The sequence below is a fragment of the Elephantulus edwardii genome, unplaced genomic scaffold (genome assembly GCF_000299155.1).
Source record: "Elephantulus edwardii isolate Elephantulus edwardi_28Jun2011 unplaced genomic scaffold, EleEdw1.0 scaffold00019, whole genome shotgun sequence".
NCBI lineage: Eukaryota > Metazoa > Chordata > Mammalia > Macroscelidea > Macroscelididae > Elephantulus > Elephantulus edwardii.
The window spans coordinates 21947327-21973705 of record NW_006399769.1 but is presented as its reverse complement, the minus strand read 5'-3'; positions in this window follow the sequence as shown (position 1 = coordinate 21973705).

The window sequence follows — 26379 nt, the reverse complement described above, 5'->3', positions numbered from 1 at the left end:
AGTGTCTTTCTTTATCTTTATGGTGGTTTCACCTTAAAGTCTATATTATCAGAGATTAGTATTGGAAGTTTCATTTGGTTTTTGTGTGTGTGAGTATTATTTGTTCAATGTAATTATTTTTACTCATTGATTTTTAGGCTATATTTTCCCTCATTCATTAGATATGTGTTTTGTAGGCAACATATTGATGCCCTTTGTTTGTTTACTATTCTGCTATTCTTTTTCTCCTGTTTGGTGCATTTAATCCAGTGATATTAATTATGAATATTAATAGGCCTCATTTTATTGCTTCTTTTTTTCTATGTTTAATTTTCTGTTGTTTCTGGTTACTATGATCCATCAACTTTTCTTTGATGTCTCTGTGTGAAGGACTTCCCTTACTTAGCATTTCCTGCAGAGCTGGTCTTGTTTTCACAAATTCCTAGTCTTTGTTTTCTGCAAATGACTTTCCTGATTTATCCTTCAAGTTTGATGGAGAACTTTGTTGTGTACAAAATCCTTGGCTGGCAATTGTTTTCTTTCAGCTTTCTGTCTATGCTATCCCACTTTCTTTCTTACTCTCTTGGGCACATGATTTCTGCTAAGTAATCACAACTAATTCTAATTGGTTTTCTTTGTAGATAAATGTTTTCTTTTTATTTCTTATGATGCTTTTAGTATTCTATAATTTTCTTTGTTTTTGGAAAATTTGACAGTAATATATCTTTAAGATTTTCTTTTGGGGTCTACTCTGTTTGGTGTTCACTAAGATTCTTGAATGTGGATTTCTTCATGCTTCTTAGCCCTGGGAAGTTTTATCGCAGAACCTGTTACAAATTTTTCTCAGTGCTTTCCCTGTCACCTGCAGGTTTTGGAATTCCAATCATCCGTATGTTATTCCTTCTGATGTTATCCCAAATGATCATGATTCTAATGTTTTATTGATTTTCTTTCCATATCTTCTCTTTTTTTCTCTTCTAGTTTGTTCTATTGAGGTTTTTGTCTTCCGGGTCACTGACTTTCTTTTCAGCCTCTTCTATTTTTCTATTTTGTCCCTCTAGAATGTTGGAAATGTCTGCCATTTTGGTCTTGATATTCAGAATTTCATTTTTATACATTTCTGTTATTTCAATACTGCGTTGATTGTTCCCTGGATGTTTTGTGGTGATTTTTAAGTTTTTGTGCTTCTTTATCTACAGTTTCAATTATTTTTACATCTTTTCCATTTCTTCTGTAGTTGTTCATGTTCCTCCACAATAGTATATTTCTTCTGGCTCCCTGTCTCTGGAGTATTCATTTTATTTTTGGCTTCCCTTCTTTCTCAAATACTTTACACTATCTTCTGTAGCTGTTCATGTAAGTCCACATCAATATATTTATTTTGATTTCCTGTCTCTGGGGTATTTACTTTGTTTATAGTTTCCGTTTCTTCAATCATGTATACCTTCTTCAGTATGTGTTCATATGATTCCATATTAACATATTTCTTCTGCTTCCCTGTTTTTGGAGTATTCATTGGGTCTGCAGTATGTGCTGCTTTTTTTAGGATAAGGAGGCGGGGGTTTATGATATTTAAAACTTCCTGCTGTTTTCTTCACATGAGTTTTGGTACATATTAGACTGTTTCTACAGAGTCTGTGTAGGTTATTGACAATTCTTTATTTTTACTATGTTACTGACTAGTTTCAGGCTGAAAGTGATCTGTCTACAGGGATGGAGAAACTCATTCTTCTGTAAGTCTTTTCTAGGCATAGAGAGTAGGGAAAGTTTGCCTTGATAAAGTTTTTCAGTTCTTCTTTGTTCTGCAGTGCACTATGCAGAAATCTATCCTTGTTGTAACCCCAAGTCCTAAAATCCTCATTGGTCTGAAAAAATGACATGGATAGTTTCCTCAAGTGAAGCAGTTTCTGTCAAGAAAAATTGCAGGCAGCTCCCTCCCTACAACAGTTATTGAATGAGTCTCTCACCTGGTCAGAGCTTAAATAGTCCTCCTTGGTTTGCGGAGTGTTCCTGCAGTGACTATGTTCCCCAACTGAAGCAATTTTTTTCCAGGTAGTTGCAGGCCTCTCCTTCCCTATTACCTCAATGTACTGATTTTGGGAGTGAGTATCTCACCTGATCGCAGCCTCACCTTCTAAAGTCTATTGTCCTTTTTGGTCTGAGGAGTGGCATGGACAGGTTCCCTGACTGTAGCAATTTCATTCAGAGAGGTTGCAGTCAGCTCCCTGTCTAGCAATTCAAGGTCCTACCTACTCATTTTTTTAGCAGTTCACCCCTAATCATTACACAACCAATGCTCCTTGAATCCTCCCAAAACAGATCCTATTCTGAATGCAGAGTAGAATCTAATCCACAAAACCTTCTAGTCTAAAAATCTATTCCAATCATTATTTTTCTCAATCACTTTTATTTCTTTAATTGACAATATATCAGCTTTCCTGCAAAATTAACATTGGAAGCACTGTGTTTTTAAGTTTACAGATCATCTCATATAGCATCTGCTGATGTTTGATTAGTGTACTGAGACCTTCAACTATAATATATAAAATATTCATTTCCTAGATCTTCAGAGACTGGTCATTTGGTTTAAAATGCCCTTAAAAAACTACACAGAACCAAAAACAAATGAGCTAGTTTGAGAGCATTTCTGTTCCATCTCAAAAGCAAAAGTTACTATTAATAAAATTGCCTCTAGCTTACAACCCTTTAAAATTTTAACATAACACCTGGAACCCAGATGCATGTTTGACTTGTATATCTGTCCACACACTTACAGCTGAATGTGTTCCATATGTGAAAATTATTTCTAGTGGAAGCACCAAAGAAATATTATGGGAAAGATCCTAGATTGCACAAAGATCACACACTCTCAAGTATTCAGATTTTCAAGATACCTGGTTTCTGTCTTCCTAATTACTCTACCTTTAGGATTTCTAAACAGGATAGTCAAAGCAATGTATATAATAAACTATGGTGTATTTTATTTGTATGAGTATCTTTAACTCTGAAGATTACATACATGAAGAAAAATCCACCTATACTAATTTCAGTAAAGTGTGGTCTTTAATAAAAGTCAAAGAAATATGAGTTAGGAGAGGTAGTGTGTGTCCATAAATTTGCTTTGTGAATACTATAACCAAACCCATGGCTGTCAGGTTGATTATGACTCAAGGATTGGGAAAACACAGTATATCTATTCAACAGGGTTTCCACAGCTATAAATCTTTATGGGAGCAGGTTGTGATGCCTTCCTCTCTGTTTTTTATTTAAAACTATGGCTCTGGTGACCTAGTGACAGGAATTATTCTGCAGTCCCAAAGGCACATGGTTCAGCTCCACAAGAGAAAGATGGGTCATCTGCTCCCATGTGATTCACTGCCTCTGAAAGGTCAGTATGGGTTGATCCAGACTTGAAGACAACACACAATAATAATAATAATCAAACAGTTTAACAACTCTTCCACTAAGGTTTGTAAACAATATAAACTAATCCATATAAAAAACCCAGAACACAAGAGTACCACTCACTTCTCATTTCTGACATACTCAAAACCAGATACAACTAAAAATAACCTTCCTACAGAAAATTGCATTTAATAGGATTAGGGGGGAAATTAGCAAGAAGAGAAAGTATCCTTTGAGGTCAAAGTCAACATAAAACAATTCAGAGTTAAGCAAACTCCAAAGCATCTTACAATTTTAAAGGACTTGATGATTTTAAGTTTAATTTTTAAAGGCTTAAAAACGTTAGGAGACAACAACAGACAAATCTAATGTGCCACCTGACAGAATAAGAAAGCATGATACACAACGCAGAAAGCATTGTCCATTTCATGGCATAGCCTTGGGAGTCAAATAATGCCTCTTTACACATCAAGGAAGCCAAAAAGGAATCCTAGGTTCAAGGACATATAGCATAATTTTATGAAAAGAAAGAAATTCCCAGGAGTGTAGTATGTAGGGATCTGTGATACTAACTCAAAGACAGAACATCTAAATGTGTTAGTGGCTCCTCAAGAGAAATATTGGCAATTTTCTCTCCTTGCAATTTATAGCCACAGAAACACAGTAGAGAATCAGCTATAAGACAATTACAACATGAAAATAGCAAAGCAAAGACAGAGAAAAATAAACAAGTTTGTAATTGAAGAATACAAATAAGGCCCCAGGAAATGAAGGAATACCATTTGGTAGACATGTTCACCAAGTTGTGCCAAGAAATTTAGAGGAAAATTACTTGATCCAACTGACTGGAGGAGATCCATATTTGTTCCCATTCCAGAAAAAGTGTGACCCTACAGGAGTGGAAATTGCCAAACAATACACCTAATGTCACACTCAACCAAAATCCTGCTGAAATGTATTCAAAAATGACTGTAACAGTGCAGAAACAGAAAACTATCAGATATGCAGGGCAGTTTAGAACAGGTCATGTCACCAGAGACATTATCAGCAATGTCAGATGGATCTTGGCTGAAAGCAAAGAGTACCAGAAGAATGGTTATCTCTGTTTCATTGACGTTGCAAAGGCATTTGACTGTATGGATCACAACAAATTGTTGCTAACCTTGAGGAAGAAGAGAATCCCAGAACACTTGATTGTGCTTATGCAAAACCTAGACTTGGACCAGGAGGCAGTCAACAGAATAGAGCAAGAAAACGGCATGGTTCAAAATCAGAAAAGGGGTGTGTCAAGGATGGGTCTTGTCCCCTATCTTTTCAATCTACATGTGTAACAGATTATTCAGGAGGTTGGACTTTATGAGGAAGAATGTGGCATCAGAATTGGAGGAAAAATCATAAACAACCTGCAGTATGCAGATAATACAACCTTCATTGCCAAAACTGAGGAGGAATTGAAACATTTGCTTTAGGACTTCAATTTTCAATATAGATTGAGCTCAACATCAAGAAAACAAAGATTCTCACCAGTGAATCAATTATCAGCACGATGATAGATGGAGAAAAGATTGAGATTGTTAATAATTTCAGCTTGCTCGGCTCCACAATCTCTACAAATATAAAAAAATATTTTATAATTTTGATTTCTAATATTAGTTTTCTCTAGTTTTTAATACAGATCATTTAGGTCTAGGTTAAATCTATTCCTAGTTTATTATTATAGATGTTATTTAAAATGCAATTATTTCTTTCCTTTTCAGAACACACATGTAGAGAAATTAGATTGGGTTTTGTGTATTAACCTCGTACCCTGCAACCCTGCGTAATTCATCCGTTATCTCTATCAAGTTTCTTGACGTTTTCTTATATTTAGGACCACCATCTGGTATTCTAGTGGTAGTGGGTTGTGTTGCCAACCCAAAGGCATGCAATTGGAATCCACAAGCTTCTTTGCAGGAGGATGGGAAATTCATTTTCTGATCCATTTCCTGTCTCTGAAAACCCACTGGTCCAATGCATCAGTTCAGTCAATGGCACATAACAGGCACTCTCATCTGTAAAAAGAAACAGGTTTGCTTCTCTCTTCCAGTACTGGATATGTTGTTTTATTATTGCCTACAATACTATTGCTCAGTAATATTGAATGTTGTTTGTATGTACTGTGTAGTCTGAGTTGACTCACAGCTCCTCTGTGCATTATCAGAGGCTCTAAATCTCATGAAAGGAGACTGCCCACCTTTCTCTCACAGAGCAGCTTGCAGACTGGAAACTCATACCTTTGGGAAGGAAGTGAAACTTCTAAGTGAAACTCCTACTAGGCCATCAGAACTCACATAATATTGAACAGAAGTAGTGAAAGTGATTATCCTCATTTTGATCATGATGTGAATGGGGAAACTTTAAGTTTTCATTATTTATTAGGAAGTTGTTGTATTTAAGTGTTGTTAAGTTGAATATGACTCAAAGCAACCCCTAATAAACAACCGATCTAAACTCTCTCCTGTACTGTGACATTCTTATTATAAATAATACATTTGAGCCTATTGCCACGATGCTGAATCATACCATATTGCTAGAAGTCATCTTCTCTTTCGCTAGGCCATGATGTTCCTTTCCAAGGAATAGACTCTCCTCACAACATGTCCAAAGTATTTGAAACAAAACTTCACCATTTTTGCATTTTTAATCCATTTGCCAGTATTCTGTTAAGGATATTTTGTATTATCTGTATACATTGTTGTTATTATTAGGTGCCCTCAAGGCAGAAATGACTCATAGCTGACCTTCCAGCCCTGGAGGCTGCGCCTAGGGTTGAAGGCAAGTGGTGGATTAAAGCCCTGAAGGGAAAGGGGAGGATAAGGCAGCAAGTTTGTTCCTGGATGACTCCATCCATGATCTTTTTGACTTCTTATGGCCCTAGTGCCTTGTTCAAATTGTTTTTTTGTGAAATATTCTTCTAGGCGGTATAACACTGGTCTGTGCATTGCTATACAGAGGTAACGCATCATTGCTGTGATGCTAAACACTGTGACACTGATGTGTCAAATATAATAATGGTTATCCATGCTGGACAGTACTTGGTGGAGCTTCCTGATTACAAAAACTTGGAAGCAGGAGTGGCATCCACTTCCGAAATGGCTTGCCTCTGGAAACTCTATGAACAGTGCTCAGGCCTTTGGTTCATAGTGTCACTATGAGTCATCTATGACTCGACGGTACCTAACAGTAACAACAAAATGTGGTACATTGTTGTTATTGTTAGGTACCCTTAAGTCAGAAATGACTCATAGCTGATCTTTCAGTGGGTTTTCTTTTTATTAATTTTAATGACAGTTTTCAAAGGAAGTAAATCACACTGGAGGAGATTACCTGTCTGTCTACCACTGAGAAGCTGGTTGATTTGAACTGTATGCCTTTAGGATAGCAGTGTAAATTCTAATCACTAAGCCACCAAAGCTTCCTTCATATAGTTTTCTTTGTCAGTCAATTTCTGGTTTGGTGGATTTTCTCTGATTGTTTTTATAGTTTGTTGTATTATCTGTGCTATGATTTTTGTTATTTCTTTCTATATTATTGGTCTTGGTTTGCTTTCTTTTTGCCTAGTTTTTCAAATTGTAAAGTTAGGCTATGGATCTAACTTTTTTTTAACATTTATTGTCATTGTTATTTGCCATCAGCTTGCCTGCAACCCATAACTAACTACTCCATGGACAGCACATTTGAAGCCTGTCCTGTCCTGAGCCAGTCTCACTAATTTTGACACAAAAACCCCTATTGCCCCAGTTGCTCTATTAAATCCATCACATCTGGGGTCTTCCTCTCCTGCACTCTTCTTCCTCTCTTCTGAGTATGATATCCTTCTCCAAGGACTGGTCTCCCCAGATCACGTGTCCAATGTATGTGAGACAGAGAGCTTCAACATTCTAGCCTCCCAGGAGAAATTTGGTTTCACCCTCTCCAAGATAGACATATTTGTTTGCTTGGTAGTTCATTGTATGTTCAAGACTCTTCTCCAGCACCAGAATTTGAAGGCACCGATTCTTCTTCTGTCATTCTTAGTCGTTGTCCAGCTTTCTGATGCATAGTAAGTGACTGCAAAGATCATAGCCTGGATCAGGCATACCTTAGTCTCTAGATTGACATTGCTGCTTTTCAGTACTTTGGAGAGGTCCCTGAAGCAGATTTTCTCAGTGCAATTCTTTTTTTTTAATTCCCTCACTGCTGCTATTAAGAGTGTTGATTGTGGAGCCAATCGACCTTTAATTGTTAATAATCTCAGTCTCGTCTCCATCCATCATGGTGCTGCCAATTGACCCAGTGGTGAGAATCTCTGTTTTTCTTGATGTTGAGCCTTGCTTCCCAAATGATTTGCTCTATATATAGATTGAAATGATATGGAGATAGGCTGTATCCCTGAAGCACCTTTTTTTTTTTTTAATTTTGAACCATGAAATGTTTTCGTGCTCTCTTCTGAGGACTGCTTTCTGGTCCATTTACAGGTTTTGCATAAGCACAATCGAGTGTTCTTTGATTCCCATTTTCCTCAAGGTTAGCCACAATTGGTTGTGATTCACATAATCAAATATCTTCGCATAGTCAGTGAAATATTTTTATCATTTTAGTTATAATTTTGAACATTATCACCACAAATATACCTTTAAACCTTTAAGCACTGCTTTTGTTATGTTGAACATTAATTTTAATTCTATTCTAATAATTTTGTGCTTTATTTCTTAACTTCTTAAACTCATTAGTTGCGTAACTGTGTTTAGTATATATATAAAATCATTCTATTCTTAAGTTCTAATTTATTACATTCTGGTTGAAAAAGTAATTTTATCTTTTTATTTATTGAGGTCACTTAATGTCCTAATACATGATAACAATATATTTAATGTCATGTGCTCTGGAAAATAATGATCCATTTGAACTGGAAAAAGTATTTATTGAGCTCTTTTGGCAAAATGTGCTCTACATACATCTGTTAGCTCTAGTGGAGTTGTAGCATTGTTCAAGTTTTCTGTCTTCCTATTGATCTCTAATCTAGACTGTTACCCATTTTTCAAGTGTTATGTTGGAATCTTTAGTATAAAACTATCTGTGTTGTTGTTATGTGTCATTGAAATGCCTACAATTTAAACTGACCATATGCACAATAGCTCTGAAGCTTGTCATATCTTGAGTCAAGCTCACTGTCTCCAACACACTTACCTCCATTCCCCTAGTTACTGTGTTAATCCATCTCCTCCAGAGTCTTTCTCTAGTGTGTTGTCCCACTACCCTTCCAAGCTTGATGTCCTTCTCCAAGGCCTGATCCCTCCTGGCAACATGTCCAAAGTGTGGTAGATGGAACTTCAAAATTCTTGCATCCAAGGAGCAACCTGACTTCACCAGCTATAGGATAGAACTGTTTGTTCTATTGGATGTTCATAATACCTTCAATACCCTTCTCTTGCACCACAAGTGAAAGGCATTGATTCTTGTTTTGTCACTCTTAGTCATTGTCCAGCGCTCTGATGCCTTGCAAGTAATTGAGAAGACTATATCCTGGATCAGGCACATCTTAGTTTCTGGAAAGATCTTTGACAGCAGATTTCCCAATGCACATAGTCTTTTGATTTCCTGTTTGTGCCAAGAGTGTTGATTGGGGAACCTAAGAAGCTGAAATAGTGAACAATCTCAACCTCTTCTCTGTTTGTCATGGCTATGTCAATCCTCCCAATGGTGAGAATCATGTTTCCTTGTGTTGAGCTTCAATGCGTATGGAGACCACAATCTTTGACCTTTTGTAGCAAATGCTTCAGACAATCCTTAGTTTCAGCAAGCAAGGTTGTGTCATCTGCTTATTGCAGTTGTTGATGAGTCTTCCTCCAATCATGCTACCTTAGTCCAGCTCTATAATGAACTATTCCGAATATTGATTGAAAGGTACGAAGACAGAACGTATCCCTCATGTGCTCTCTTCCTTATTTTGAACCATGTAGTGTTTCCTTGCTCTGTTCTAAGGACTGGTTCCTGGTCCAAATATAGATAACACATGAGAACAATCAAGTGTTCTGGGATTCCCATTCTACTCAAAGTTAGCCACAATTTGTTGTTATCTATACAGTCAAATGCCTTTGCCTAGTCAATGAAACACAGATAGATATTCCTATGATACTTTCTGCTTTAGAGCAAGATCCTCCTGACATTGTCTATGATGTTTCATGGATTTTTAGAAACTCAGCTGGTATTTCTATTAGTTTTCTGCCTGTATACTATTACAGTCATTTTTGGATGCTCTTCAGCACGATTTTGCTTATGTATGATATCATAGTTGGATCAAGTTCTTTTGGTTGTATTTTTTTTAAATAAACCATTGTGATTCTCTTCTTTCTTACTTTTATGTACAGATTTCTAAGATATATTGTTTGTGGTTGTAAAGATTCCATATAACACTTAAAAAGATAGTGATCTAGTTTCAATTGGTACCAACAAATTTTTAGACTAATTTATACACTCTATTTCAATTTTATTTTTCAACCTATTTGTATAAATACAAATCATGAACCTGATACATGATTTTACACATCATGTCCATTCCAGCATAAATTTTATTTATTTTGTATGCACTAATCAATGAATAGTATGAAGAACTTAGCAAATATAATTATTAAATTATACAAATAAAAATCATTTAAATGAACCTTTATAACTGACCATGAAATTGTCTTTACTAGTGATAATTTTTTCTGTGTGTGTTTTGAGTTACTATCTAGTATAATTTTCCTTTCATTGGGAAGAATTCTATATATTAATAAGCTTTAGTGGTAACTAACTCCTTTAACTTTTATTTGAGAATATCTTCATGTCAACCTAATTCTTGAACCTGTATTCCTACTTATGATATCCTTAGTTGACAGGAATTTTATTCCATGTTATTCACCATTTTAGTTATGTTATTCCACCTTTTTAGGAGTCTTCTGATGCCTAAAGATAAATCAATACTATATCTTATTGAAGAGTCCTTTTATGTGAAAATTTGCTTTTTTCCATGGTGATTTCAAAATTTCCTTTTCATCTTTCATTTTTTTGAGTTGGATTATTAAAGTGTCTTGGTATAAATATCTTTGTTCTCATTTCAAATAATGGTGACCCAACAGAGTGTGGAAACTATAGAACAATATCATTGATTTCACATGCAAACAAGATTCTACTGAAGATTATCCAAAAATGACTGGAACAGCAGCACATCAGCAGAGAACTGCCAGAAGTCCAGGCTTGGTTTAGAAGGGGTCGTACTAGGGATATTGTAGCTGATCTTAGATGGATCTTAGCTGAAAGCATAGAATACCAGAGGAATGTATATCTGTGTTTCATTGACTATGAAAAGGCATTTGACTGTGTGGATCATAACAAACTGTGGCTGACTCTGAGAAGAATGGGAATCCCAGAACACTTGATCGTGCTAATGTGAAACCTATACCTGGACGAGGAGGCAGTCGTCAGAACAGAGCAAGGGGACACTGCATGGTTCAAAATTGGGAAGGGCATACGCCAGGGATGTGTCCTATATCCATACCTTTTCAACTTGTATGCAGAACAGATTATCTGGGAGGCTGGGCTCTATGAGGAGAAATGTGGGGTCAAGATTGTTGGAAGATCTATCAATAATCTGTGTTATGCAGGTGACACAACCCTGCTTGCTGAAACTGAGGAGGACCTGAAGTGCTTGCTGTAGAGGATCAAGGCCTGCAGTCTCCAATATGGATAGAGGCTCAATGTCAAGAAAACAAAGATCCTCACCACTGGACCAATTGTCAGCATCAAGATGGATGGTGAAGAGATTGAGATTGTACACAGCTTTGGTTTGCTTGGCTCCATAGTCAACAGTCTTGGCACCAGTAGCCAGAAAATGAAAAGGCATATTGCCATGGGAAAGTCTGCTGTTAGGGACCTCTCCAAAGTACTGAAGTGCATTGGTATCTCTCTGGAGACTAAGATGTGTCTGATACAGGCCATGGTCTTCGCAATCACTTGTTATGCATCAGAGAGTTGGACAGTGACTAATGAGGGTAGAAGGATGATTGATGCCTTTGAGCTGTGGTGCTGGAGAAGAGTATTGAGAGTACTATCTACTGCTATAAAAACAAACAGATTCAACCTGGAAAGGGTTAAACCGGGTGGCTCCTTGGAGGCCAGGATTCTGAAGCTCTGTCTAACATACTTTGGACATGTTGTAAAGAGAGACCAGTCCTTGGAGAAGGACATCATGCTTGGGAGGGTGGAGGAACAGCGCAGGAGGGGAAGGCCCTCTATGAGGTGGATTGTTTCAGTGACTGGGGTAATCAGGTTGGAAGTGTCAAAGACAGTGTGATTGGCACAGGACAGAGCAGAGTTTAGGGCTGTTGTACATAGGGTCGCTATGCGTCTCAAGTGACTCGATGGCCCATAACAACAAACAACAACATATCTTACTTAAAAGTCATTGAGCAAGATTTCTGATGGTTATGTTCTTCACTGTTTTTGGCAAGTTTTCTTTTATTAATTTTTCAAGTGTTAGTTTTTGGTTTTTTTTTCCCTGCCCTTTGCACTCTGATTGCATTATGTTTCTTCACTTGATGTGTTGTAATTTTTTTGTTACATATTGAGTCCAGTACAACTCATAGTGATCCCATGAACATCAGGTCTAAACCCTGTCCTATCCTGTCCCATACTCATCATTTTTTATACTATTGAGGTCCTTGCTGTACTCACTATTTTAATCTATCGCATAGAAAATTTTCTTCTCTTTCACTGACTTTCCACATTTAGAAATACGACTTCTCCTCCAAAGAATAACCCCTCTTAGCAACATGTCCAAAATATGAGAGATAAAGCTTTGTCTTCCATGCCTCCAAGGAGCACTTTGGATACACTTTCCTCCTCACTTTATTTTTATTTTATATGTGTTTGCTAACAAAGTGTATATACCTTGTGTATCATTAATATACATTGAGTTTCACATTCCTACATTTGCATTGTGCTTCAAATCATCACTCACACACATTGTGTTTTATAAAATGAATCAAATCACCATTGATCTATGGCTACTTTTATCCACCTTTTTCAGATTCTCATTGTATCTTTTCTAATTCTTTCATTCCTTCCCACCCTCTGCTTACTAAACTCTTTTATCCTAGTGATTTTCTCCCCTACTCACCCTGTAACCCCTTCTCTTTACTTCTTACCCTTTTTGAATTTTATCTACATTTTGCTAGTTATCCCTCTACCTTTTAAAAAAAACACAATAATCTATGCAGTATTTGTCCTTATGAAATTGAATTAGTTCATTCAGCAGAATGTTGTTTAGACTCTTTTCATTTTATGGAGTATTTTATAAACCCATTGCTCCTGAGTGCTTCATAGTAACCTATTGTGTAAATGCGCCATAATTTCTCAATCCATTCATTTGTTGATGGACATGTGGGTTATTTCCATTTTACTGTTGTTGTAAATATTGATACTATGAATGTCAGTGTACAAATCTCTATTTGTGTCTTAGTTTTCTTTTCCTTAGGGTATACTCGTAGCGGTGCAATAACTGGTTCAAGTGTGATTTATATGTTCATTTTTAAAGAAATATCTCTATCTTTTTTTCAAGGTATATCTGTGAGGTTTATTTGACAGTCCATTGGATAGTCTGTACTCTTCTCCAACATTACAACTGAAAGGTATTAATTATTTTTCTGTTATGCTTATCCATTGTCCAGCTGTCCAGTACACAGCAAGTGTTTGAAAATACCATGACCTGAGTTGTTGTTTTTGTTGTTAGGTGTCATCAAGTCAGGTATGACTTATAGTGACCCTATAAGCAGCCAGACTGAAAGCTTCCCTATTCTGTACCATCCTTACAATCTGTGAGACGCTACAGCCCATTGCTGACAGTGTTAACTGATCTCATTGAGGAACTTCCTCTCCTTCGCTGATACTCCACAGTTCCAAGCACAATGTCCCTTTCCAAGGAATAAACTCTCCTAGCTACTTGTCCAAAATATGAAAGACAAAACTTCATCATTCTTGTCTCCAAGGAGCACTTTTTACACACCCTACCAAAGACATATGTGTTTGTTCTTTTGGCAGTCCATTCTCCAGCACCACAACTCAAAGGTATCAATTCATCTCCTTCTTAATCTTCAAACTGACATCACTGCTCTTCAGTATTTTCGAGAGGTCTCTTTTAGTCAGCTTATCCAAAGCAATACATCTTCTGATCTTCTGACTGCTGATATCAAGTATTTTGATTGTAATAATTTTCAGCTGCAATCCTTCCTCCATCTGTTATGGTGTTACCTGTTAGCCCAGTAGTAAGTATCTTTGTTTTATTGATGTTGAGATGTAATCTGTAGAGAAGACTATAGACCTTGATCTTCTGCAGCAAGCTTTTAAACATTTCTCAATTTCACCAAGTAAGGTTATGTTTATTACATAATGTGCGTTATTAGTGAGTCTCTCTCTGATCCTTATGCTACATTCCTTTTAGCTTCACAAATGATTTGTTCAGCATGCAGATTGTGTAGGTATACAAAACGATGTATCCCTTACACATACCATTTCTTATTTTAAACCATGCAGTGTTCTCTTGTTCTGTTCAGACAACATAGTCTAAGTATAGATTTCTTATGAGCACAAATTAGTGTTCTCAGATTTCCATTCTTCTCAATGTCAGCAATAGTTTGTTGTAATCCACAGAATGAAATACATTTGGCATAGTCAATAAAACACAGATAGGCAGTCTTCTGGCATTCATTGCTTTTAGCCAGGCTTCATCTGACTTCAGCAGTGATATCCCTGGTGCCACAGCCTTTCTTTAATCCCATTTGAACTTCTGCCAGTTTCCTACAGATATGCTGTTCCACTAATTTTTAAATGATCTTTTGATCTACAGCAATATTTTATGTGCATGTGACATTATTGATATTGCACAATGGCCACATTCTATTGGATCACTTTTTTTCTGAATGGGAATAAATATTGATCTCTGCCAGTCAATTGTTCAGGCAGCTCTCTTCAAAATTTTCTGACATAAACTGGTGAGCACATCCAGAGTTGCATCTTTTGGTTGAACCATGTCAACTCATATCCCGTTCGTTCCTGGGGCTGTATTTTTGGCTAGTGTCTTCAATTCAGCTTTAATTTCTTCCTTTATTATCATTGGCTCTTGTCCGTATCATATTTCTTGAGATATTTTAGTGTCAACCAAGTCTTTTTGCAATTGACTCATCAGATTTTCATCCCTTTCTTCTTAGTCTAATTGAACAGAGTGAAATGTCATCCTTCAGCAGACCCAGACAAATAAAAAAAAACATACTGAAAAATGTATCTCAGGCAGGAACAACCTTTAACTCTTGCTCACCACTTTCAACTCTGCTCTATAAGTGTTAAGATTCAGATCACATCGTGATCTCATTTTTTCAGAGTATACACCCTGAACATTCTTCCAGGAAGATATGCCCTATTCCCTCCAGAGAGAAAGACTCTACTAGTCACTACTGTACAGAGAGTTGGGAACTATCTGGAGCTATAGTTCTGCCACATATCTCTTCTCTCTTAGAAGGGCAAGTGTAGGAATGGTAGAAGAACTTTTTACACTATTATAAATGCATCTCTATTTTAAAATTTAGTTTGTTGCTTCTGATTTTGTGTTGGTTTTGGTTTTTGTTTTCCCCTTTGCTTACATTTTCAGGATTGTTATAGGATTGAATGCAGATTATCTACTTGCTATTTTCTTGGTGCTTTTGTGGGGAGGGCTGGAATCCTAGAACTATTTATGCTATTCTATCCTTATATTCACTGGCTCTTGTTCTTTTGCATTTTAGTCCATTCATAGAAATTCCTTTCCTTCATCACTTTTTTTTCATTTCTCTTTAGCCCAGCTATCAACTAGATTTGTGTTACTGCCATCAAAGGTTTTCTTGTGCATAAATATCTAGATGAATTTTCTCCTAACATAATTTTATCATTGCACTATAGAAGCCACTTAGAGAAATAAAAAAAAAATCAGTTACAAATCTCTTCTATCTAAATATAGCTGCTGAAAAGGAAAGAATGTCAGCAAAAGTTACTGCTAAAACCCAGGCAAAAACTGAAGGTCTTAATTTTTCTATATCGGAAGGTGAAACAGAAAATTGGTAGGTGAGGCTAATTTTAACTGATATATCCTCTCTCAGTGACCTGTTTCCTCTCAGGACCTCAATGTATTTAAGTCATGCTTTGTTGACCAGAACTTCTCACAGTGAACCCCATAAGATAGTACTCTCCTTCAAAGCCATGAAGACTTCACCTTCAAATTCCACTTTCTCATTCTTTCTTCTGTTCTCAGCTCTTGTATTCACCAATGAATTAGGTAGTTTGATAACCTTCCAGGCCCAGACATTGGATCTACTGTGCTAGCAGCCAGCATAGAGGGAGATAACACTATAACCATACGGGCTTTACATTTTGGACCTGCCGAGCCAGCACCCGGCACCAAGGGAAGCAGCCACCTCCTGCATCACTATATCTCTATGTTTGCATTCCTTCAGGGTTGCACTTAGGAGTTCAACACTAAATTGTCATTTGCTTGTATTGAAGGAGTGATTTCAATCCTGTGCTTTGTATAGTTTAGATAGGTAGATAGATAGATATGCATATTTAATAACTTTATGAGTACAGCACTTGTACGCACCAGTGATAGTAGAGAAAACTGCTGGTTGTTGTGATGCTTGGTGTTATGCTCTTGATATTATGGATGGTGGTCAGTTTTCTCTGAACTTCTCGAATAAGACAGACAAGGAAAATGTATTGGCCACTCACTTCTGAAACAACAGCCTTTCAAAAATTCTATAAATAATAGGTGAAGTCCATGTGTGGTCTACATAGGAATCAGATTGATTACATCTGGGGGGGTAAATCATTGGAGAACCTCAATATCAGCTGTGACAACTAAGACAGGTGATTATTGTGGAACTAACCATCAAGGACTCATTATTATTGTTATTGTTGTTGTTGTTGTTGTTGATTGCCTTCGAGTTGAGCATGACTCATAGTGACTCTATGAACAAAAGGCCTGAAGCCCCTCTACAACTATTGACATTTATCAAAGTTCACAGAGTTTCCGGAGGCATGTTGTTTAGGAAGTAGATGCCACTCCTGCTTCCAAATCTATCATAAAACGTTTTTGGTTGAGTCATCTGCGGTGCATGGTGACCCTATGAATAGCAACTCTAAATACTTCTCTGAAAAGGATTGATACAGTAACTGCGGCAATGGGGGTTGGTGTGTCAGAATTAGTGAGAAAACCACTCATTGGCAACGTCAAACTGAAGCCAAAGAAAATGAAATCAAATCCACAAGAACCAAAGTTTGACCTGAGTCTATCTCACCTGAATTTTAAAACCATGTCAGGAACAAGTTTGACCCCTTTAACACTAATGAGTGAAGACCAGATAAGCTGTGGGAGGATATCAAGTACATCATCCATGATGAATGCAAAAGATGAACACAAAGACAATGGAAGAGGAAAAGACCAATAAGGATGTCAAAAGAGACTTTGAATATTGCACCAGAGGGCCAAAAAGCCAAAGGAGAGGGAAGAAATCAAGTAGTTAATAACATGAATAGAAGATTTCAAAGGGCAGTTCAGCAGGACAAAGAAAGGTATTAGAATAAAATATACAAAGAACTGGAGTCCAAAAATCAAAAGGGATGAACTAGCTCAGCATTTCTTAAGCTGAAGGAACTGAAGAACAAATTCAAGCCACGATTTTCAATACTTAAAGATGCTATGAGCAGAATGTTGAAAGATCCAGAAAGCATCAAGAAAGATGGAAGGAGTACAGAGTTACTATATCAAAAAGAGCACTGACATAGAAAAATTTTATTAAACAGCATATATTCAAAAAGCAATGGTTATGCAGGCGGAAGATCAAGCTGCTCTGAAGGAATTGGCAAAGAAGGCCTCAGGAATTGTTGGAATATCAGTTGACATTTTTCAATGAATGAACGCAACTCTGGACTTACTTAGTATGCTGTACCAAGGAATCTGGAGGACATCCAGCTGGCCAACTGACTGGAAGCGACCCACGTTTATTCACATTGCCAAAAGAACAAACAGATCTGTCCTGAAGAGTGTGAATTCAGACTACTCCTTGTACACAAGGATTTAGAAGCTTCATTTCACATACTTTGTGCATGTAGCCAGGAGGGACTTATCCTTGGAAAAAGACATCATGCTTGGAAAGTTAGAGGGAAAACACAGGAAAGGAAGACCCCAGATAAGATGGATTGACATAGTAAGTGGAGTAATGGGAGTAGGTGTGTCAGAGACAGTCAGATTGGCTCAGGATAGCACAGAGTTAAGAGCTATTGTACATAGGGTCACTATGAGTCACAAGCAGCTCAATGGCACTTAACAACGACATGAGTAATAGTGGAACACTGTAGATATAGCACTTGAAATAGAACTCTAAGATTGGAAAACAGTAAAAAATGAGGAGGAACAGCCACAAATGTCTATTAATAAGTGGAATATGAAAGTACAAAATATAAATTAACGAAAATTGAAAGTTGTCAAAAATGAAATGGAAAGCCTAAATATTGAGATTCTAAGCATTAGCAAGCTGTGATGATGGCATTGGCCAATTCGAATCAGATAATTATATGATCAATATGCGAGGAATGAAAAATTGAGGAAGAATGCTATAGCATTTATAATAAAAAATATGAGTGCAAAATTATTCCTGAAGGTACTTCTGTGTGAATGTTATTATCCGTATATATACACAAGGAATAACTATTAATAGAACTACTATTCAAATAAATGCATCAATAGTGAAAACCAAAGATGAGATAATTGAGTATTATTATCAACTTTTGTACTCTGAAATTTATCAAAAATGCAATCAAGATTCATGAATAATAACAGATGACTGGCATACAAAAGATAGGGACAAAGAAGGACTGGTAGTCAGATACTACATTATGGGTACAAAAAATGAGCTTGAAGACCAAATGCTCTAATTTTGCACAATTAATTATTTACTCATTGCAAATACTTATTAAAGATACGAGACTTGTGACTATGCACACAGCCCTCACTTGATGGACTACACAGAAATAAAAATTACTACAGCTGTGGAAAGAATCACTGGAGAAACTTTTGACAGTAGTCAAAACCAGTTGAGATGGTGATTTTAAAACCGAATCACATACATGTTCACATTGAAGTTGAAGAAACTAAAGAAAAAATAACTAAAATGTGGCCTGAAGTCTATCCCATCTATATTTAAAAATCATCTTAAGAATAGGTTTGAAGCACTGAACACCAGTGATAAAAGACCAAATGAGCTGTGAGATTGCATTGTTAGCATTCATGAAAGAAGTAAAAGATTACAACAAAGACAGAAGAAGTAGAAAAGACCAAAGTGGATGTTGGAAAGAAAATTGTATCAAAATAACAAGAAGCTAAAACAAATTGAAGAAATGTCAAAATGGAAGAGTTGAACAGAAGACTTCAAAGAGAAGCTCAAGAAGACAAAGTATCATAATAAAATAGGCAAAAAGCTGTTGTCAGAAAAGGACAAGGGAAGGATTCAGGAAAGGATTCAGAGAAGAACTCTTTTAGCATTTCTCAAGCTGAAAGAACTGAAGAACAAACTCAGACCTCAAGATGCAATGCTGAAGGATTCTATGAAAAAAATTCTTGAATGATTTAAAATACAGCAAAAGAAAATTGAAGGAATACACAAAATCATCAAAAAGATTTGGCTGATAGGGAATCATTTCAGGAAGTAGCATATAACAAACAATGAATATTGATGAAGGAAGAGATAGCATGCACAGGCAAAAATAATGCCTTAGGCATTGATGCATAATCTTGATTAAAATTATTTACAAATGTCTAGAACAGTACATCAAAAGAGAACTGCCAGAAATCCAAGCTGGATTTTGAATAGCGCCTCACACCATGGATTTATCATTCTGATGTCTGATGGATCACGGCTGAAAGCAAAGAGTACCAGAAAGAAACAAAAAATGTCTATTTATTTTTATTGACTGAAAAAGGCATTTGACTATGTGGATCATAACAAATTATGTCTAGCATTGAGAAGAACTGGAATTCCAGAGCACTTAATTGTGCTCATGTGAAATCTATTCTTTGACCGAGACACTATTGTCAGAACAGAGCTAGGGAATACTGCATGATTTTGGAAATCAAAAGGGTATTTTTCATAGCTCTATCCTTTCTTTATACATATTCAATCTATATGCTGAAAAAATTATAGAAAAATTGGCTTGCTGAAATTGAGGAGGACTTGAAGCCTTAATAGGCAGAAAATTAAAGGCTATAGCCTTCAATATGGATTACATCTAAAAACTCAGATAATTACTACTGGGCCAATAAACAAAATCAAAACAGATGAAGAAAAGTTTGAAGTTGTCAATTATTTCATTGTTAACTTGGATCCACAATCAACACATTTGGTACCAACAATCAAAAATCAAAAGATGCAATATAGTGGGGAAAATATACCATCAAGGACCTCTCTAAGGTTCTGAAATGCAGGGACATCAGTTTAAAGACTAAGGTAGATGTGATCCAAGGTATGGTCTTTTTGGTTACTTGCTATGCATATGAAAGCTGACAAATAAGTAAGGATGATAAAAGAAGAGTTAATGCCTTCACATTGTGTTGGTGGAGAAGAATGCTGAATATCTCATGGGCTGTCAAAGGGACAAACAAATAAATCTTGAAGAAAATACATCTAGGGTGCTCCTTCAAGTATTGTGAAATTTTGCTCTATGTAATTTGGATATGTTGTAAGGAGGGGCAAATCATTAGAGAAGGATATCATTATTGGAAAGATTCAAGGTCAACTTAGGAGAGGACGATGCTAAACAAAATGGATTGACATGGTGACCATAACAATGGGCTCAAGTGTAATGGAAATGGTGAGAATGACACTGGATAGTTCAGATCTGTTATTCACAGAGTCACTATGAGTTCCAAGCAACTCCACAGCACACAGTAGACAACAATCACAACAATAATCTTCTATTTTCAATGAATAAATACTTTAATGCTTTGATATTAGGACTTTTGCGGTTAATACACATGTTCAGGTCTGTCATTCATAAGGTCACTATGAGTCGTCTGCGGCTCAATGGCACTTAACAACAACAACAACCACAACAACTAAATAGAGAGAGCTCAGTTAGCCTAGTGGACAGAAAGTGATATAACCAAGCCAAAGGCAGATGATTTTAATTTGAGGCCCCCAGGCCTGGTTTTAATTGTTTTTGGTCAAACATTCTTTCTTCTAAGTGGTATAGCACTGGTCTGTTCATTTGCTTTACAGAGGTAACTCATGGTTGCTATGATGCTAAAGACTGTGACACTGATGTGTCAAGTGTGATAATGGTTACCCACGGTGGAGAGTGTTGGTGGAGCTCCCCGGTTAAAACAAGCTTGGAAGCAAGAATAGCATCCACTTCTGAAATAGCTTGCCTCCGGAAACCCTATAAACTCGGAGAAGCAATGAACATTAAACAACGGCACTTAACAACAACACAACAATTAATTTCAACATTGGTGAAATAAAGATACATAGAAGTGAAACTTTTACTATATCAGAAGACTCTGGCTTGGAACTTTTAATTAGGAGACTATATAGTGTTGTTCAAATTACAATAGACTAAAAATTGCCTAGTCTGTAATAGATGAGTTATCCCATTTACATTACACTATGTCATAGAAAAGTGTGTACATATCCTTCCTAAGCACATTTTTCCCATTACTATTGATTCTGCACTACTCCAAATCAAGTAAATTGTTGCTCTTTGATGTATAAAAATTTGTATGGCAGTAACTTTGCAGTAACTATTGCAGTCTACTAAGCCAGAATTCTTGTTGTTATGTGCTGTGGAGTCACTTGAGGACTCATAGTGAACCTATGTACAACCACTCTGAACCTTGCTCTATCCTCTGCCAATATGATTGTCTCAGAGACACCTGTCTCATTACCCTAGTCACTGAATCAATCCCTCCCAAGCAGGACGTCTGTCTCCAAGGACTGGTACCGCCTTTCAACATGCCCAAAATATTTCCGACGAAGCTTCATAATCCTTGCCTCCAAGGAGCAGCCTATATCACCCTCTTTAAGATGAATTTCTTTATTCTTCCAGCAGTTCATGGTATATTCAATATTCTTCACCAACACCACAGATCAAAGGAATCAATTCTCCTTCTATTTTCCCTAGTGATTGTCCAGTTCTCTGACTCACAGCAAGTAATTGTGAATGCTATCAACATGTATGCAGAGCAGATTATCCGAGAGGCTGGGCTCTATGAGGAGAATTGTGGCATCAGGATTGGTGGAAGATCTATTAACAATCTGCGTTATGCAGATGACACAATCCTGCTTGCTGAAACCGAGGAAGACCTCATGCACTTACTGCAGAGGGTCAAGGACTGCAACCTTCAGTATGGACTGAGGCTCAATGTCAAGAAGACAAAGATTCTCACCACTGGACCAATTGGCAGCGTCAGAATGGATGGCGAAGAGATTGAGAGTGTTCACAGCTTCAGTTTGCTCGGCTCCACAGTCAACACTCTTGGCACCAGCAGTCAGGAAATCAAAAAGCATATCGTGATGGGAAAGTCTGCTGTTAGGGACCTCTCTAAAGTACTCAGGAGCAATGGTGCCTCTCTGGAGACTAAGGTGTGCCTGATACAGGCCATGGTCTTTGCAATCGCTTGTTATGCATCAGAGAGTTGGACAACGACTAGGGAGGACAGAAAGAGAGTGGATGCTTTTGAGCTGTGGTGCTGGAGAAGAGTACTGAATGTACCATGGACTGCCAGGAAAACAAACAGATTCATCTTGGAGAGGATTAAACCAAGCTACTCCTTGGAGGCAAGGATTCTGGGGCTTGGTGTGACATACTTTGGACATGTAGCCAGGAGGGACAGGTCCTTGGAGAGGGACATCATGCTTGGGAGGGTGGAGGGACAGCGCAGGAGGGGAAGACCCTCTATGAGATGGATTGATTCGGTGACTGGGGTAATCGAGATGGGTGTGTCAGAGGCAGTGCGGTTGGCGCAGGATAGAGCAGGGTTTAGGGCTATTATGCATAGGGTCGCTATGAGTCACAAACGGCTCAACGGCACATAACAACAACAACAACATGGCCTGGGTCAGGCTCACCTTAATCTCCACACCTGACATTGTTGCTCTTCAGTACCCTGGAATGGTCCTTAATGGAGTCTTTCCCAGTGCAATTTGTCTTTTAATTTCCTGGCTGCTGGTACCAAGAATATTGATTGGGCAGTCAAGCAAAATGAAGCTGTTAACAATCTCAATCTCTTCACCATCTTTTGTGATGTTTCTAATTGGGCTGTGGTGAGAATCTTTGTTTTCTTGATGTAGAGCTTCAATCCATATTGAAGGCTGCAGTCCTTGACCTTCTACAGCAAATGCTTTAGAACTTCCTGAATTTCAGCAAACGAGGTTAGTTATCTGCATAACATGGGTTGTTGTAGAAGATTCAACTATTCTTATTTCAAGCCAGCTTGGTCTAACATTGCTACCTAGGGTGAAAATAATTCTTCTTTTCTGTATTTTCTTCTCCACTGAGCTCTGCACTTAAAGTATCAGTAAGAAATTTCCTAATATGATTCAGATTATTCTATGCTTCCATTCTAATTGATCCAATGACTCACATAGTTTCAAAGTGGGGAGCAAACAAAATACATAAAGTAAAAGAATTCCTAGTAGCCTCTCCCTAACTCTCCAGAACCAACATTACTTCTTCAGATCTTCTTTTTTAACTCTTTGCCTTCTCTATAGCATGTTGTAGGAACTATCTTGGCATGGTCTCAATTCAGAATATTTCCACTCACTATTATCTCTTTCTACTTTCTGATACACTTACCAAATATTTTCATGGTCTATTTCTTCTTTATCAACTATTTTCTTAAATGTTCTCATTTCATAAGGTATTTATTATATTATGTTCATGCTACAGGTTTTTAGTGAGTCTTCTTCTAACCCTGATATCACATTCTTCTTCATATAGTCCAGTTTTCCACATTTTCCCAGAGAATGTTGCTGTTGTTAGGTGCCGTTGAGTTGAGTACGACTCATAGAGACCCTATGAACAAAAGATCTGGACCCAGTCCTGCCATGTACCATACCCACACTCCCTGATAGACCAGGTTCCATTGCAGCAGTCACTGTATCAATCCACCTAGTTGAGTGAATTCCTCTTCTTTGCGACTCTCCATCATTCCCAATAGCATGTACCTCTCCAAGGAATAACACCTCTTAGCAACATGCCCAAAGTACGTGAGGTGAAACCTCATCATTCTTTCCTCAATGGGCACTCTGGCTGCACCATCTCCACGACATATCTGTTTGTTCTCTTGACCATCCCTGGGATGTTAGGTGCTCTTCTCCAACACCACAGCTCAAAGACATCAATTCTTTTTCTGTAATCCTTATTCGTTGTCCAGGTCTTGGATGTATAGCTAGTAATCAGAAAGACTGTGGCTTAATCAGATCCATTTTAGTCCTTAAACTGACATCATTACTACTCAATAATTTGGAAAGGTCCCTATCTGCATATTTTTGAAGTACAAGAGAATAGGTATAGTAAAAGAACAGAGCAAGGAAACACTGCATGGTTCAAAATTGGGAATGGTGAACACCAGGGATGTATCCTGTCTCCATACCTTTTCAACCTGTATGCAGAACAGATTATCTGGGAGGCTGGGCTCTATGAGGAGAAATGTGGGGTCAAGATTGGTGGACAATTATCAACAATCTGTGTTATGCAGGTGACACAATGCTGCTTGCTAAAACTGAGTAGGAACTGAAGTACTTGCTGCAGAGGGTCAAGGACTGCCTTGAGGGTCAGATGCCTACCCCTTCCTCTGTGCAGCCAGCCTGAACGAATGTCTCCTGTTTTATCTTCCTTAATTACCTGGAGGAGATGGGAGGGGTCTCTAAGCTGCCCAGCCTTCAGCTTGTCAGATGCCTACCCCGTAAGAACACAATGAAGTGCTCTAGAACACACACTTTTGGCAACACTACTTATTATCTCTCTTCTGTGTCATCAAATAAATTTGCATAGTAAATTAAACACATTAAATAGCTCTCTGTTATCAGCCAAGATCTCTTTGACCTCAGTAATGCCAGCCCAATTCCACATGATTTTCTGACTGAGTGTGAATTACTTTAAGCTCTTTGTCAATGTAACCTCTAGCAGTCAATTGTCCATTAAATACTTCACTATTATGATTTGAAGTTGACTTTTTTCTTTTAGTTCTTTCAACTTGAGAAATAATAAATTTACTTTTCCCTTTCAGTTTTTCAACTCCAAGGGTCTTTTTTAGCATTTAATCATAATACTTTGTTTTGTCTTCTTAAAGAACATGAAATATCTACTGATCAAGTTTAAAGATTATAACCTTCATTATGAATTATATCTCAAAATAAAGAAAACAAAAATTTTCCTAGCTATATCAATAAACACCGTAATAAATGGAGGAAAGATTTAAAGAATCAAAAGATTACATTTTACTTCGATCTACAATCAGCATCCATTAAAATAGCAATCAAGAAATATTTCAATGGGCAAATATCCTGCAAAGCACATCTTTAAAGTGCTTAAGTGCAAGAAAACCACTTTGAGGTGTAAGGTGTGCCTGAGATAAGCCATGGCATTTTCAACTGCTTCATATGCGTATGAAAGTTTGTTAACGAATAAGGAAGACTGAATAAATATTAACGTCATTGAATTGTAGTATTGTGAAAGGAAATTAAACATGCAACGAACTGTTATAAGAACAAATAGATCTGTCTTGGATGAAAGGAAACCAGAATATTCCTTAGTAGTGAATATATTGAGACTTTGTCTCACATATATTAGTCATGCCATCTGCAGGAGGTACCAGTATACAAGAAAATATAACATGCTTAAGAAAAGTAGTTGTTGTTTTGTTGTTTGATGCCATCGAGTCATAGACGACTCATAACGACCCTGCGAACGAACGGCCTGAGCACTCTTCGTACATAGAGTTTCCAGAGGCAAGCCATTTCGGAAGTGGATGCCGCTCCTGCTTCCAGGCTTGATTTAGTTGGGAAGCTCCAGCCAACACTGTCCACCATGGGTACCCGTTACCACGATTGGCACATCACTGTCACAGTCTTCAGCATCACCACAACCACGAGTTACCTCTGTACAGCAATGCACAGACCAGTGCTATACCACCTAGAAAAATGTTTGACAGGAAAAAAATTTGAACCTGGCCGAGGGCCACAGATGAAAATCACCCACGTTCGGCCTGCGGTAGCATGGCTTCCTTTCCACTAGGCCAACGTAGCTCTCTCTTTGTTGTCGTCATTGTTATTTAGAAAAAGTAGATCATAGCAAAAAAAGAGGAAGATCTTCCAATTAGTTCATAAAGTTTGTAAACATTGTTTTTCACACCAGATCTTTTCCCTTTCCTTTAACCACCCCTCCCTCCACCTATCAAATTGTGAGACCCTATGATTAAGCACCGTCCTCCTTGTATCCTCATATGCATTCTTCAATAATGGTCCTACACAATATTTGTCTTTATAAGACTAAGTTAGTTCACTTAGCATAATGCTCTCAAGTCCCTCCCATGTTAGGTAGTAATTTACAAAACCATTGCTCTTGCATGCTGCATCATATTCCATTATGTGAATGTATCATAATTTCTCATTCCTCCCACTGTGGTTGAGCATCTGGGCTGTTTCCATGTTCTTACTACGGTGAACAATGCTGCTGTGAATATATGGCACACCATTTATTTTGATCCACACAGTCAAATGCCTTTGTGTAATTAATGACACACAGATAGACATTCTTCTGGTACTCTCTGCCTCAGGCATCTAACATTGTCAATGATGTCCCTAATCCCACAGTCTCTTCTAAATCCAGCCTGTACTTCTGGTAGCTCTCTGTTGATGT